The 16212-nt window shown below is 37.3% G+C and overlaps 1 long non-coding RNA gene across 1 annotated transcript in view; it reads right to left on the bottom strand.

The window, feature by feature from the left end:
• Window positions 1–16212, bottom strand: part of LOC108977072 — a 58009-nt gene that overhangs the window by 37706 nt on the left and 4091 nt on the right. The window lies entirely within an intron of this gene.

The raw sequence follows: 16212 nt of genomic DNA, 5'->3' as shown, positions 1-16212 counted from the left end.
AATTATATATAAAATCTCTACTAAATTTAGCAAAACACATTGGATTCAGCTCTTATTAAGATGAACCTCAATCTAACATTACAAACGTACCGTTGTCCGGATATATCTGCTAGATCACAAAAAGCTACGAGTATTGAAAAATATGATAATTTGCCATGGAATAGTTTCAGGAAATATTTAGTTTCCGAAAGACCATACAAATTTTCACATTTTAGCTAATAGAGGTATGCAGTTTGTCTTGAAAAAGGAGTTTGTGGCAAGAATTGAGGTTTGGCAAAAGACAGTAGACTAAGTATGATTTCTTAACGTAAATTCCATAAGGATAAGGAGTACACCTCGATATTTGCGTTAGAAAAAAAAGATATCATATTATTTGATACTCTTACTATCCTGTTTAAATTTACGGAATAAATCTGAAGCACCGCTGCAGAAATTTAATTCCCTTGAGCAACCAAAAGGGTTTATTTTGGATATATAATCTACAAACAGATTTTGGGTGGCAGTAAATGTTGTTTATTGAGATAGCTCAGATAGTACTGGAAGGTGTCGGATATATCGTTTATGAACATTGAGCAAAATAAAGCTTAATGTTAGTAAATGCAGCGCGAACTCACAATCGACGTCACCGAGTAACAAGTCAGTGAGGACAAGCATGATATGAATTTTTCCATTTTTAAATACTTGAACCGAGTTCCCGTTGCAAAGGAATGGAAGATAGGGAAATACTTTAATTAACTCGATGTGGAGGATGACAAAATCTACAAAAGGGATTTTCCAGGTATTCAGTCTACTATTTACTTATATTTATATTTGGGGCATCTCTCTTATTTAAATCTGAAAAACACCACGATATACCAATATACCAATCTCGAATAAGTTTTGCCACGAATTTACATATGTGCATGAAGTCTACTGAGGCAATCATTTCTGATTTCCAACGCTTAAAGATATATCTCTACTACGGCAAAACAATATACTGAAGCCAAAATGCGAACTTGCATGACTTCCTTGTTCGGCAAGTGTCCTGTCTAAATGAAAACATTTATCAGTTTTGCCCATAAACTGCATTCAAGTGATCAACTTTATTTTCGCAATGAAATTATTAAATTCACAAGACGAGTTGCGTAAAGTTCATCGTTGAAGTGACTTCAAAGTGCAGAAAGTCAACAACCGCGTTGGTTAAGCGAACATCAGTGCGCACACACACACACAACAGTGAGTGGTTGCTGCTCCGGTGGCTTGTTGCTGGTGTTGGTGGGGGGTGAAGTGCATGCGAAAGCGCTAAAGGGGCACAAAATTGCGAGCAACATTTCAACACGTTATAAATCTGACTTTGTCGGCTTCACTTCACAACATGAATTAAAAACTTTCAACAACACCGACGGCTACGCAAACAACAACAACAGCAGCACTCCAACACCAAATACACTGGCAACAGACATCAACAGCCATAAGCCAGTGCAAACAGTGGCGACGACAAGAGTATCAGCAACAGTAACTACAACAACAACAACTGCTGTGAAATGACTTGCTAACAACAGCAACAATAACAACTAACACTTCTACAGTGCACCAACAACACCGAGAGTGACGTAGAAAATGTCGTTTAACAAGCAGCGCTGCCTCTGTCTCTTATACACATCTAGATGTGTATAAGAGACAGGACGACAAGAGTATCAGCAACAGTAACTACAACAACAACAACTGCTGTGAAATGACTTGCTAACAACAGCAACAATAACAACTAACACTTCTACAGTGCACCAACAACACCGAGAGTGACGTAGAAAATGTCGTTTAACAAGCAGCGCTGCCTTTGTAATATTCACCATTGAAGCATACGGCAACAACAGAAACAACAGCAACAAAATGCAAATAGAATAACCACAACATCCGACGGCAACAATGCAACTTAATGCTATGCAATAATATCCAATGTCGCTGCTGCCACTGCTGCAATTATACACACACTTACACAGTAGCAACGGCACACATACACATATGCACATACATACATACATACATACATATGGTAAAACTCGTAACTGTATTTGTGAATGCCGACAACCGGCATAATGACAGTTGTAATATATGTATGTATGCATGCACCACCAGCAACAACAACAGCAACATTGTGGAGTAAATGTTGCAATGACTTTCTGACTTCTCTGCTGGAAAATGAAATTAAAAAGAATGGCTTGAATGAGAACATGACACTATAAATGCTCCATGAACTCGACGTTGGATGGGGAATAATATGAATGTTGACAAAAAAATTTACATAAATATAATATTGTAAATTTAACTACGAGCGCTATCCGAAAATTTAGTAAATTAAGTCTTCTCACACAAATTTGTTATTTTTTTTTTTTTTTTTTTTTGTTTAAGAAAAAACTAATTTTATTTATGTATTTGGATGAGTCCTTGAGTCCAAGTAAGTACTTGATGATATATAGAAATTTCGATATTATTTTTGGCTAATACTTGTCTAGTACCTCACATAAAATCAACATTTGTATGGAGCATAGTCATAGTCGGATGTTCGAAAATTCTGGTAGCAGTTATTTGGAAGATAGGTTAAGTTCTCGCCCAATTGTATTCATTTAAGACACAGAGATACACTGTTATAAGTAAAACGCGCTCTCGTATTTTCATATATTGGCGGATATATGCGGTGTAAAGTCACCAGGAAGAGAAAATCCTAATATTAGGTATATGGGAGCGTAGGGACCCGTTTTTGATGCACAGAATTATATTATCAGAAAAGGATTATCACTGAATTTTTATTGCATATCTTCCGCATTAACCGATGTTTTCGATCAGAAATCAACTATAGATACTGGAGTCCACACATTCGGTATTTAGAGGCTTGAACAGTTTGGTTGGATTTGGACAATTTTTGGTCATAATAAAATAATCATTATTGTGAGGAAATACTTTTTAATATACTCCTGACTTATCAAACTAACCCTATGAGTGCGCATTCACAAAGTTTAACGCATCAGTTAAATCAGCTTAAAATTAATTTACATTCCTAGAATAATTAAATATAAGAAATGTAATTGCTTTTTAATATATTAATTTTCATTCCAATCACTTTATTATAGCGGCAGTAAATCATTTAAAAATTGAAATTTAAAGCAATCGAAATTGAAAAGTCGACTAACCGGTTTAAGCGAATAGTGTATTATGCGAGTAATAAAATTCGGTTGAGCTGTTTAGTCGAAAAGCATGAAACCCATAACGTCGTCTTCCTCAGACTCTACCTTTTTGGCTTATTTCGTCTTTTTGGCAGAGCGCCAGCACCAGCAGGTGGAGCAGGGGCAATTCAAAACTATCCGGTTTTATTGAAAAAGTGAAACCAAAAAATTTTCAATGTACATATATAATATGTATAAGTTTAGAGACACTTTACAGTTCTATTCGCATGATTCAAATTCAGAAAAACCGAAAGGCCGCTTGGATTTCGAATAATTTTCAGTTTTTCAAACACTCGCAGCAAAGTAAGCATTCCTCACTACACTTCTGACAATTCCCTTCTGGCGATTCCCGTTTAATGTCTTTAGTTGACTCAAAACGGTTTCCCCGAAACCGTCGTTTGACTTTGTTGAATAGCCAGAAGTCATGCAGAGCTAAATCAGGCGAATGTGGTGATTGCGGAATGATATTAGTTTGGCAAAAGACCCTCGAATAATCAGTGCAGTATGCGAAGGTACATTATAGTGGTGCAAAAATCAAGAATTTCAGCCCTTAATTCCGGCCTCTTTTTACGAATATCTTCGTGCAAACGGCACATATCACCCAAATTGCATTTCTTGTTGACAGTTTGGCCGATCGGAAGGAATTCGGAGTGCACTACACCTCGATAATGGAGGAAAACTCTTTACATAACAATGATTTTTGGTCTGCTTTGTGGTGGTTTTTTCGGTTTCGGCTCACCTTTGCCGCGGTGTTCGGCCGATTGATCTCTGTTTCCAGGTGGTAAGTATAGGTACAGGACTAATCGCCTTTAATAATATCATTCATGACACCCTGCTAAGCGGAAAGCATTGTTTCACAGACGTTTACGCGACGCTGTTTTTCAAAAAATTTGGTGATTTTGGAACCAATCATGCTTTTACCTTTCAAAATGGTTTTCACTGATCCTTCTATTACTCCAATGATGCCAGTAAGATCTCTGCTTGTTAATCGTCGATTCTCAATCACCAATTCCTTTACTTTATTGAAGTGTTGATTATCAGTTGATGTTGATGGACATCATAAACGTGCTGCGTCGTCCATGTGTTCTCGACCCTCTTTGAATAATTTTTTACTAATCAAAAATACTTGCTTGCAACAAAGAATTATCACCCAACATACTGAAGGTTTCGGCACCAGAAATTTGATACCGCACACAAAATTCAATTGAACTTCTTTGCTGAATAATTTCACTCGATGTAAAAATCACCGAGTGCACTTTATGGCCTACAGAAAGACAATTATAATATATAGTATAACAACTCAAAAGCATTTTTGAGGTTAATAATGTGGACTACTTTGTTAAAGTATACACGCAGAATTCCCTTGAAAAAAATATTAATATATCTCTTCGTTAGGGTGAGCCAAAATAAATAAACTTATGTATTCAAATTACCTTAAAAAATAACATCACTATAATTGCATAGTCTGATTATTTTTCATTGTTGATAGCTTTTAAATGTATTGTATTATCAATCGAAAACCCTTGAGGTAGATTCTTTAGGATCTTTTGATCTGAAAGAGCTCGGGACGTAAGTATTCTAAACTCTCCAAAAGTAAGGTACTTTTGAAGAAAAAGGATTTTTATTGCGCATTATTAGAACAGGACTCTTTTCATGTTCTTCGACACGTTTTAATATTAAACTGAAGTTACTGTGTTGAAGGGACATGTTTGTCTCTGTATATTAGTTCATTTGAATACTAATATAGTTTTCATTGGCTTACTCTAATGTTGAAATGACACCTATGTATAGTATGTGTCTTTAAGGGGGTATTCTAATCTAGAAATCAAATTTTGGGCAGTTTTTTGAATTTTATTATGGTGTTTTTTTTTTATTGATATCTTAAGAATACAGAAAAAAATTTCCAAAATATATTAAAAATTAAAATAATTAGAGGGGGGGGGGGGGGGAGAGAGGTGTAAAAAAAATGGCGCATCCTGGTGACAGTGATCCTGACTCTCCTGGTGGTCTGACAAAAAAATCAAAAGAAATTCTTAATCAGTAAGGATGCTGTTATAGTCCCTCCTCAGGGACTGTGTGGAGAAAAGTAGTTTTGAGAAAAACGCGTTTAAAAAAGTGAGTCAAATTTCAGGCAGTCTAAGTCATTTATTAGTGCGCTAGGTACTAGGTGAGCAAGTGAATTTATAATTTCTCATTTCAGCATTTGATATTCCAGATAAAATGTTAACAACACAATAAGCGTCATAAGAATACCGCATTGGAGGTACACACACATAAGTATACATAAACAAAACTTAATTACCACTTGAGCCAATAGGATCGCTTTATTAAACATATCGTTGTTATATAAAACACATGAATATAATTTACAACAAACACAAAGAGGAGTTAGAACTTTGTGTGCTGTCGCATAAAGATCACAATCAATTTCTAAGCCAACGAAGCTTGAAAATTAACTCAACATGCTTTTCGCATAAGAACAACAAATGTTTATCTAAAGTAATAAACTTGTGGAGGCAGCTGAAAATCAACAAAAACAACACGAGAAAATTACAGCGACAACAATGACTGTGAACGCTGTCCATTTCAGGAAAATGTTGCCTAAAAGTATGGCAAAAAGCAAGCATATTTCAACATGTGTGTGTATTTGTGTGTGTGTGGCGTGGCAAGGAAACACATGAGTAACGGTATTATGTTCATGTCGTGTAAATCGGATTTTAACATAGTCGCTACTTTAAATGACTGCAAGTGTATGTGTATTGTTGTTGTTGTTAAAGCAGGCGCCTGCACGGCCAACAACCCAACAGCCCAACAAGCGGCAGTCACGGAGGAGCGTGGAGGCGCAACTTCATTATTCGCGCCTAAATGGAAGATTAAACACATTTTCCACTCGCACGAGAGCCAAATTACATGCACGCATACACTTATTATACAACATAAATGTGTGTGTGTGCAGCAATGCGTGCGCTCATATTGAAATTGTCGCAAGGGTAACAGGCATGATGGCAACATTAAAAGTAACAGTAAAATTTTGCCTGTTACATTGCCGCATTCAAACCAACACACACACATTGCATATGTATGTATGCGTGTACACCCGAGCGTGTTTGCGTTTTGTTTCACTCGCATGCATGTTCATGCGTATATCCTTCCGTTACACCCACACAGTCCTCTTGCCACATATCCTTTGCGCCGCAACAAACTTGATATCGCTTGTTTTGCCAGAAATTCGCACGCTGCGGCGCTGGTCGTGAACTCGCACTTCTAGGGATCCTGCAGAAATATTCCAGCGTATAATATTTAATGAGATGCTTGGCTGGAACCATTTTGAGGGCTTCAAAGGATTCATTAGTTCAGTTGTGAAGTTCTTAGTGAAAATAATCTTAATTCAGATTGTTTAGGTTGGGCTAGATTATACTGGCTGGCTATTACGCCGAATATAGACCTACACATCAGTAGTAATGCCAGAAGTTCAGTTTGATGGGAGCTAAAGCATCCGGACGTCAACGCCTTTTGTGAACTATAAGTGCAACAGTGATTGACTTGCGAAACTCCTGTATGCCCAAGACGAGTTTTAGATAAGGCTTTCTCAAGCCTATTTCTCTGCACTTTCTCCAAGTATCGTCGCTACTTCTGCTCAAACAGCTCGCAATTGATAATAGTGGGTTGTGACATTTCTTTGGGCCAACAACCGTTTTGTAGTTTTTCGAGACTGTGTGAGTTAAAAGCAAGGCTCCTGATCTTGGCGATTCTGCATGTTTTAAGCCATTCCATTTTACCTGGATTCATATGTCTGTCTTTCGAAGAATTTGCGTATTATCTGTACTGGTGCGGTAGCCAAACGAACGCGAATTTTCGGCAATCACATCAGCAATTTCTTTTCCCGTAATACCTTAGTGGCCCATTTTTATTTTTAGTAGAAGGAAGCATTGAAATTTTAATTGCCGGTCTTTAATCGGCTAAACCTAGCCAACTCCCATCTCATGTCTCTCTCACACACTGGATACAGTATTACTTTATGGGACTTTGGTAGCCTGGATTCCGAAATACGAATATGCAGCCACTTCCGATAGCCACAACATCTACACCCTCCTTCTTTCTAAGGACATTCCCTGACTTAATTTATAATTTTATTTTTTATTATTTTTGTGAGAAATTTTCCACACTCTTTATTCTCCACTTACGCCCAAATGTAGGCAATTTTGCTGTACTAATTAGTGAAAATAATACAAAATTTAAATAAAACAAAAAAAAAACGTTAGCTCGGCTGCACCGACGCTAATATACCCTTCATAGGTGCATATATTTTAGTAACTTAACTTAGTCCGATCTGAAGAATCTTTCCGGAGATTATATTCTTACCTTAAGCAGTAATCCATGTCAAATTTCGGGAAGATACCACGTCAAATGCGAGAGTTTTCCATACAAGCACTTGATTTCGATCGTTCTGTTTGTACGACAGCTATATGTTATAGTGGTCCGATATCGGCGGTTCCGACAAATAAGCAGCTTCTTAAAGAGAAAATGACGTTTGCAAAATTTCAAAACGATATCTTAAAAACTGAGGGACTAGTTCGTATATATACAGACAGACGGACGGACGGACAGACAGACGGACATGGCTAAATTGACTCAGCTCAATATACTGCTCATTTATATGTATACTTTAGAGGGTCTTCGACGCTTCCTTCTGGCTGTTACAAACTTCGTGACAAACTTAATATACCCTGTTCAGGGTATAAAGATATTGGAAAACTGTGTACTACCGCATACCACGCTTAATGACACATTCTCCAGTATTGCCTATAATGCATTATATTATCTGTTACTTTTAAGAAAAATAAATAAATTTCTCAACAGGCTGCTGAATTCGTCGTCGATGCCGATGCGGCGAATAAAACTAGAACTACGCGCTCTCAGCGCCAACTAGCGAAAATACCGCAAGACTTTTTTGACAACCTAATATTATTGTATTACAGCACATATTTGTAGCAGGTAGAAGGCTATTACTGCCCCATTTGGCTATATTTGCCAGGGAAACTCAAACATACACACACATTTGCACGCGCGCAGAAGTGCGGATTTTCGCACAGTCTCCACCGTTATTTTTGTCGATTTGCTCGCCATCATTTGCGTTTTGGGTTTCACTTTCTGCTGTTTGCTGCTTGCCTGGTGCCGAAAACTGCAATTGTGTGGGTGTTGCCAGCAGTGTTGATGACGTCGTTGTCACGCAGTTTGCAAACATAAGTACGCATACCTATATATATATACTATATGTATATAAATACATGAGAATAAATAAGTATATTCATAGATATAATAGCTGAAATATGGGTCACGTGTTTGTGTCGAACGAAAAATGATACGCGCAGTAAATATTATATGCCCAATTTAACTTTACATTTATGCAAATATAAATAATACAAATTTTGAATGCAAGAGGCAAATGGCTTTCGATGATCTAAAATAAACAGAAATTATTATAAGAAAACTTAAAGAAATAGTATCAAGGAAAAGCTAAGTTCAATGAAACCGAATATATATATCATAGGAAATTGCGATAAACAAGTTTATCGATTAATATTTTACTCTTTTGTCCGAATTCCAGCTGTTCCAAAATTATGCAACCTTTTTGGGGTTAAAAGTATGTGCACGATATCTCAAAAACTAAAGAGCTAGTTTGCATATGTGTATGTAGCGTTATTGGGCCGTGAATGGGAATGGCTATCGCTAAATAATGACCGAAATTTTTGGCCCGAATTGGATGATATGGACAATATGTGGTTAAAACAGAACGGCGCCACAAGCCACACGGCGAATGTCACCATCGATTTATTGAAAACCAAGTTTGGTGAACGTGTTATTTTACGAAATGGGCCAGTCAGTTGGCCACCTCGGTCGTGCGATTTGACGTCGCTATACTATATTCCGTGATGCGACGTCAAGTCCATGGTCTATGCCAACAAGCCAGCGACGATTGATGAACTTTCTACGAATATTGAAGATTGCAGCAATATCTGTCGATTTATGCTTGAAAACCTTCAACATTTTCACAGGAATAAAGAATTTCATTGATATGCCAATGTTTTTATTGAAAAGAGTTATATTATACAGACGAAGACGGCGAATCCGACTCAGCTCAGCTATAATGAAGCTTTGTTTCATTAAAATATTGGATCAAAGTTGTAAGTTGTGAGTTATATACTATTGGTCCCAAGCTTAATTCATGGTTGGAAATTAAAAACTGCATGAGCATAGATCGTTTTGAGTATGTTGAGATAATTGATAAAAGAGTTTATAAGGAAGGAAACGTTTTCAAAGTATGCCTGAATCAATAGTGCTCTTTTAGGCCTACTTCTACTAAATCCTTTGATGAGATCAGTAGCCTTACAAGACCTATTTCAGATACTTTTTAACTCTGATTGGGATACAACTTTTTATACGTTGTCTTATTCAATTTTCAATTTCAGTAAGAATCTATATTCAAACCTCACTTGACACCAGAAAATCATTAATTAGTATTTTTACACTCAACATGATTTGGATGGGTCCATTTAATCTGCTTGTATTTTGGTTGTATGTTAACAACCTTTTTTATATTCGTCTGATGTTTGAACTCCAAATGTCAATTAGAGTGTGCTTGGCAGCTGTTTGCTTGACCATTTTTACAATAGAAAAATTTAAAGAAATAGTTTACTTGAAATTTGGAACTTGTAATAGAATCACGGCTATGGAAACGCTAAAAATGTCGCAGAAATATTTATCATTAACACAAGTAACTGCGTGGCACAAGGCATTAGGTCAAAGTCTTGAAGTCATCGAAAACTTGTTTCATGTGAGCTTCCATCTATCCCAAATAATGACAATAAGATCGATGCTTAAAAATTATCTTATGAATCGATTAATGTTTTGAGTAAAAAACTCATCTTTGCTAGAGTCATTTTAAAAGACTTAAATGTGCCCTCACATTTTAATATAATCGGCTAAATGAGATAAGCCACCACATTCACACAGTTGTACACGAAGTCACATCACTGGCACACTCCAATACACCACACATACCAACAGCAGCCACACATCAATACAACCCACACGGGAGAGCATCCCACATCCACACACACACCACACTGGATACCACCCAACCAAAAAGCGTCACCTCTACACAACAATTCCTTTTTCGTTTGAACGCGAAGTCTACACGTCGCCGTTTTTCGATCCTCGCCTTTTCTATCGTCGCCATCAGTTTGCTTATTGGTTAGCATATTTAATAAACCGATTTTTTTCTTGGCAAGCGTCATGAGTTATTGATGCCTTTAACTGTCATTCGCTGAACGTTATCCAGTCGAGTCTTATAACATGTGTTTGGGAAATTTGATTTTATTGCCTCAAAGAAAGCTTATTGTGAATGCAATTCTAAAAATTTGTATTAAAACGGGCAAAACTTGTCTTTCTTGCCAGTCCGGATGATTTCGAATTTCAGTAGCAGTGCCAAATATATAAATCTTAATTCGATTATTTGACGTTCTAGTAACTTGAAAAATCTACATGTCATGCCAGTTCTGAAAACAGCAAACTTATCATCACCATTTATAAAAGTCATTGTGTATTGGATGGCTTTTGCTTTTAATACTGTTTTCCGGTCCGTTGCTGCAATCCATTCTATTACTTGAAGGATTACATTTGTATCCTCTTTACCACACCACTGTTAGATTACTACTCCGTAAACAAACTTCCTTATGTAAGCGCATAGAATATAAACACATCACCGATAAGCATAACATGTACATGCATTCAACCACGTGATCAGCCTTTCGCAACGCTTGCCATTTCGATTTCACACTGCAATCGACATTTCCTGCCGCATGGCCAGAACAAATACCAACGCAATCAGAGCTGCAACAACGGCAAACAACAACCGGCAGCAGCCACATGATGAAAGCAGATCACAAAAACAAGGTGGAGTGTGAGTAGTTGCCGCAGCTACTGCAACGGATTTGTAGCAATGGCAACGCAGGTAGAAAATATGGCAGTCATCGTTGCAGTTGCCGCAGCGGGAATGGCGGTGCTGTCGTTGGTGGTTATGACATCATCGCCATGACGATACTTCATTAACGCAACTTAAGTCAGAGTTTGCGCTATTAAATGCTCAGCAGCTACAAAACCGGCAAAAGCGCGCACGGCGCCAAGCGCATTGGCAGCGCCGACATCCATCCGCCAAACAACCATCAACGCATTTGCGTTTGTATGTGTGCGTGTTATATGCTTGAAATCTGCGCCTGTTTGCTAGGCTACGGTTGCGAGGTGAATCCATTCAGTTGCCGTGCAACCTTGCACCTTGCCACAGCAGGCCGCCAGCTGAGTTGGCGCTATCAATTCAGAATGTAAACGTCGTGACAACCAATGTTGACTGCCAGCAAAGCAAACAAACGCAAATAACAGAAACAAAACATTGGCATGGCTGCGGATGCCACCAACACACGCACACATACACACACATATCCACAGACAAGCAGCTGTATAATGAAAAAAGTTGTATCGACGAGCAACAGCGAGGATTTGGCCTGATGGCAAGGGAATGTTGCTGATACCCACACACACACACACATACACATGCAGAGCCAAGTACACCGCTGAGTGTGTATTGAGTAGAAGTAAATTAAAGCGATTTTAATTACGGTTGCCACGACGATGAATGGAAATGTCAACGGTGAGCTCGTGAATCTGCAATAATACACGAGTAGCAAGCTCGCTGTAAGACTTCGCTGGCTTGCTGCGGGCGCTCGACACAACGCAGCTCAAATATAACGGTGCTGCTGCGGGTGGCGGTGGAGGCAACACAGCAATAATAAGTGAAGCACACCGCCGTATTTCTGGGAAAGTAGAAGCTTCGGATTCAGTTTTTGCTATGGCTTTGGTTTGAGCTGCGACAAAAGAGTTCGAAACGTATGTCAGCGGCATAACAGTGAATTATTGCACGTGGCAGCAACGTGCATGGATTGCTACTCATATGCCAGCATCATTACATACACGCTAACTCTAGATAGCTGTGGCATAAGCATAGCAAAACAATGGCAAAGTGAAAGCGCACACACGGCTCTAGATATAAAGGGGTTATCACGCACACATATACATATATGTGTGTATGTATGTGGTTATGTGGGTGGGGAAAGTGAAATAAAGCGGCTAAATCTGCTTTTGAAAGTGAGATTTGCATACCAACCGTTACTATATAAAGCAACGACATTGTTGAAATGAACATGAATGCGTATTTTGAGTGAAATGAGTAATGAAAATGTAGCATGCAACCAATAGTCGCTGGGATTAGTGCGAATAGACGGGTGTTAAGGTATTAAATTTGAAGTTTTGAAAATGTATAATAAGAAGCAGAAAATTGTAAGGGGAAAAGTTATCTTAGGATTTAATAATTATCTTTGCTAAGGCAAGTCCGAAAACTTAAATGCTTCAAACATTTTGAGTAAGAAATTTACGCTTACCAAAAGTTATTCTAAAATACTATTATGAAACGTCTTTTTTTAAGTTAGTTGGTGTTAGGAATATCCAAGATTTATGGCACATAATTTAATTTGTTGGATTTTGACTACTTTTTTATAAAATGATCTTCGAATTGAATTTCTAAAGAGTTTAAAAATCGTAGTTCTCAACTTTCTAATAATGAGAGCAACTAATTGAAGAGCTTGAGGGGTTGTATGGGTTAACGGGTTTCGAAAAATCGAATTTTTTACTGGTTATTAAATTACTGGCTTTATTAAATTGCAGAACACTTTTATAATATTTTCCTAAATTTTGAAGTTGATCCCACCAAAACACCATTTTTTTCAGTTTAGATAATCTTGTAAGGAAGTCTAGGAAGTAAGGAGTCACTGGAAATGGCGTCGCAATGGCCGGGTTTAAAATAATTTTCCCAAAAATTTTAGAATTTCTTCGTTAGTAGTATATTTTCGTAACAATAAAAAACTCCAATAAAATATTTCACTTTTTATATGAGAAAAAAATTCTTGGAAAAATCTGTTTTTACACGATGAAATCCATCTAACCCCTTAAGAGCTTAGACTTTAAGGAAAATGATGATTGTTGCCCGAAAATAACTCGCAGAATATTTGCATCGGATTGTGACTGATGAAAAATTAATGAATTTAATACTACAACACTAAAACTAAATGCAAAAAATCATACTTGAAACGTCCTCAAACAGCGAAATCAACGACAAATATTCACGACGTCAACAACGACTCATCAAATTGAAGCGACCGTTTGAAGAGGAGCGCGCCGTATTTGCATTAATTTATGAAATCACCCGCCCTCCTGTTGCATGAATAGTTAAAAACTACATTATTTGCAAAATAGCGGCTGTGAAGTTTTGTCTCACGCGACCTATAACGCAGATCTTACCTTTTCTGGCTACCATTTGCTCGAGATGATGCAGAACGCACTCACTGGAATTCAGTTGACATCAAAACAGGATACAGGTATTGGTTCATTATTAGCCGCAAAGTCGGCACAGTTCTCTTGAGTTGGACTCCAAAAACTTGAACTGGAAACTGTTATAGCTTCAAATGGACAATATGTCCACAAGACAAGATAAAACCTCGCCTGATACTCGCCATCCTTATATATCCAAACAATAAAAGGATTGCATCAACGATCTCAACTTGATTTGATTACATAAATCGATCCACGCCATCGTTTTCACATTATTGCGAAAAGAAAGCGATTAAGCTTGCTAAATTCAATTGCTCCACGATCCTGAGCGAACAAATTTTGATTAACAAAAATATGTTTCAGCTTTTTCCAACATCGGAAATCCAGTGATGTGTGTTTTCCAACATATTGGTTTCATATTGAATCACTGACTAATTTTTCAGACACTCAAACAATAACCATAGATTATTTTACCATAAACGTAATCAGATMAGATATGGAACTATTACAGGATGTTTACAGAAAGTATAGGTTAGACTTCCATCAGGTCAAATACAGGAAACTTCGTGAGAAATATATATCCATGGAAATTGTATAATAATTTGCATCGAACAAAAATGTTTCAACTACAAAATACCTTAAAGAAAATTACGACCAAGAAAAGCTTGATGCACTATAAAAGCATGTTTCGAAATTTCTTGTTTCGACAAGACTAAGTGTTTCGAAAAGTCGTTCGAAATAACAGCGAAAATACACTCCTGCTTATGGTGATTGTTAGAGAAATTTTAGTTTCAATATCCAATATGGATGTTTCTACTTCCATATTTAAAATATGATAAATCGAGAGTAAAAAATTATAAAGACGGAATTTAAAGTTCTCAGTGTAAGAACACGAAGTTGCCATTCTTCTGAGGTATTATTTTTGAAGTGTATATATTATTTGAAAAATAAAATGAGTATGAGATATAAGATGAAGGTATGAGTCATTTCACATTTTTGAAATAGTTAAAACACTTTCGTCAGAAAAGTTGTTAAAAAAATCGCTTCTGGCTTAAATATTAAACTTTTCTACAGGAATACTTGTTTGGAAGCACTTCATGGATAATAACAAAGGGTAATGACATTATTCAACCAAGGAAGGAAAGTAAAGAAAAAGAAAAAGGAATTGACTAATTATTTTAAGTCAATCTTTAAAAAACTGAAACCCAATTCGATTTTTCCCGACAGAATTGTACTTTGTTTACAATATCTTCAAAAAAGTTTCACTTTAAATCCTGCACTTTAAAGCAAACTTATTACTTCTACACTTTTAGGGCTTTCAATGCAACCCTTCAATCTTTAGCTTTAGAGATAAACATTTTATAAGCGCGTATATCGCTCCAAAATTGAAACTGCACGTCAATGAGCTGCGTGAAGGCTATGACGCTATCGTTGCTTGCAACGGCAGCACAACCAACAGCAACGCATTTATCGGCATCAACAACAAGTTGACAATGACAACAAAAATTATAACAGAAATTGTAAATAAAACGAGTTACGCGGAGACGCCGCGCTGCCAAGGTAAATAGAAAATGAACAATAACAACAACAGCAAAAGAGAGAAAGTTTGTTGACGGGGAAATCAAGGCGCGACGGTGTGGTGAAGCGTCAACGCCAACAAACTGTCAACAACAGCAAGTGGCTGCGCGGCAAAAACAGCAGCGACAGCGGAAACCACAGTGCAAACCGTGTGCGAAGTTGATTAGCCTGGCCCCCCACGCGTGTGCGCTGCACCTCTCCCTAAACTGGGGTATGAAATGATTTGTGCGCAACTAAAGAAATGAGCTGTTAAGCAGCACGTATGTATGTGTGTATGTATGCTTATGTGTGTGTGGGTGGCGTCGTTGTGAGAAATTTATATTTCGGTTTTTTCTCCTGTTTTCTGTTTGCAAAATGCCACACATGCACGCCGCTGGGACCGGTGGCGCCACCAGACGTGTGACAGTCACTTTCAGCCGCATTGTTGCACTGCAGTTGCCGCTGTGGCATTCAACTTGGCGCTCTTGCGCTTTTATAAAGTTTTATCTTATTTTATTTGCAACTTTCTGCCGCTCAACGCAATTTGCCGGCATCTAAAAGTATGTACGCTTGCTTATTTAAATATCCGCGGTGTTGACATGCATCGTGGTGCCTCACCGTACTTTTTCTCACGGTGTGTATGTGCGGTGTGGCGCCACTGCAGTATGACTTCTGCATATCTTAGTCATATCGTTGTTGTAGTTTTTCATGATAAAGCAGCTTGCGGTTTGTTGGTTTTTATTGCACTTCTAAAGGTGTTTTTACATATTTTGAATTTAAAATTCAAATTCAAATTCTTTATTAAGTAGAAAAATATCACATTATAAACTTAAATAGCGTACAAATCACAGAATATGGTATATAAACCTTAATTCTACAACATTTTTCTTTTTGTTATTACAGATTTTATTTATTCTATAAAAGGTATTTCAGAGGAAAGTACTACTATATAAAAACCTCTGCTATAAATCTTACAAACTAGTTTGTATTGTTCGACTAAATGGTGAAAATACTA

The sequence above is a fragment of the Bactrocera latifrons genome, unplaced genomic scaffold (assembly GCF_001853355.1).
Source record: "Bactrocera latifrons isolate USDA-ARS-PBARC rearing strain unplaced genomic scaffold, ASM185335v1 scaffold_116, whole genome shotgun sequence".
Classification (NCBI taxonomy): Eukaryota; Metazoa; Arthropoda; class Insecta; order Diptera; family Tephritidae; genus Bactrocera; species Bactrocera latifrons.
The sequence above is the reverse complement of the archived record's forward strand: the minus strand, read 5'-3'. Positions and strand labels throughout refer to the sequence as shown.